Raw genomic sequence first — 1,306 nt, 5'->3', positions numbered from 1 at the left:
TCTTCCCTCCATTTTCATAGATCTCACACAAGCCCTGTCCAGTAGCTTGTTCTCATTCATTCCCTCTTTATACTTCATTTAGTGCAATAACCTACTTAAATTAAAGGGAAATACAAACCCCCAAGGAAATTTGCTGACAGCTCTTTCTTGGGTAGAATTAGGTTGGGCATGTGTCTGAGGTAAGCTCTAAGAATCATTTTGGTTGCAGATCGGAGTGGAAAGGGAGGGACAGAAGGTTACTCAAAAAAAGTGTCTGACAACAAGTGTTCCTGGGGAAGTGACTGGAGACTGATGGTGGCAGGGAGGGCTGGGTAAGAAATACGTCCTCCAGGGCAGTTCTAAACTGGCATTTAGATTTTCTTAGATTTCAGTCTCCTCCCTCAATTTTCTGCTTAGAAGCTCTACCCCTAAGGTCATAGGTCGAAAGAATTTCAGGGTTCAGATAAAGCAGATGAAGCGAAACCATTATTGGGGAGGGAATACATACTTTTAGTATCAATTATATTGTATCAAAAGTATAGTTTTTGATACTAATTAATTGATTATTAATTAATTAATCAGTTAATTAGTATCAAAAGTATAGATTATCAATCTATACTTTTAGTAGATTGATAATATTCTGACACAAGCATATCAGCACAGTTTTGAAAATAATTTAAGGATGAAAAATGACAAGTGGAAACAGCTTCAGACCAGGTGCTGGAACACATGAATCTTTTTGAGTTGGATTTTCCAGGAACTGGCTATGTACCTTAAGTAAGTCATTTTTACCTCTCTAAACCTCACTTTTCTCATCTGTAAATTGGGTGGTTTAGACTAGATGATGGCTAAGATGCTTTTCAGTTTTTTTTTTTTTTTTTTAAATGGGAACCACTCAGACTGTGTCCTCTCCCTCTTACTCTCCCAAAGGAAGAGAAGAACGATCATCAGTGGCAAATGACAGTTGCACTAAAGCAACACCAAGAGCCAACTTCACGCTCAGGAGAGAACACTGCACCTCCTCCTCGTGGCTTCCGGTGCTCTACACATTCAGAGAAACTTCTCTAGCAACACACTCTAGAAATGATCCCTGAAAGTATAGTCTTGCTTTTCAGTTTTTAAGCTTCTTCAAACACATAAAATTACTTGCCTGTTGGCTTTGGTAGCTAACAATCATTATTATTTTGGTCAAGTTGTTGACAAGTAGTTGGTAGATTTATGTTTACTTTCCTTTTCCTTTCTTGGTGGAGGTATTTTGTAGGATAGCCAAAAGGTGGGGCACAGAAAAAAGTCCAAGATCCAAATAAGCCTCAAACCAGACAATGGG

General features: G+C 38.4%; 1 non-coding gene across 1 annotated transcript; it reads right to left on the bottom strand.

The window, feature by feature from the left end:
* Positions 1–869: 869 nt before the first annotated feature.
* LOC119471401 lies at positions 870–1,085 on the bottom strand. Its single transcript, XR_005200447.1, has one exon. It is a non-coding gene; the product is annotated as a small nucleolar RNA U3 (small nucleolar RNA).
* Positions 1,086–1,306: the final 221 nt, after the last annotated feature.

Source organism: Cebus imitator, unplaced genomic scaffold (genome assembly GCF_001604975.1).
Source record: "Cebus imitator isolate Cc_AM_T3 unplaced genomic scaffold, Cebus_imitator-1.0 Scaffold60, whole genome shotgun sequence".
Classification (NCBI taxonomy): Eukaryota; Metazoa; Chordata; class Mammalia; order Primates; family Cebidae; genus Cebus; species Cebus imitator.
The sequence above is the reverse complement of the archived record's forward strand: the minus strand, read 5'-3'. Positions and strand labels throughout refer to the sequence as shown.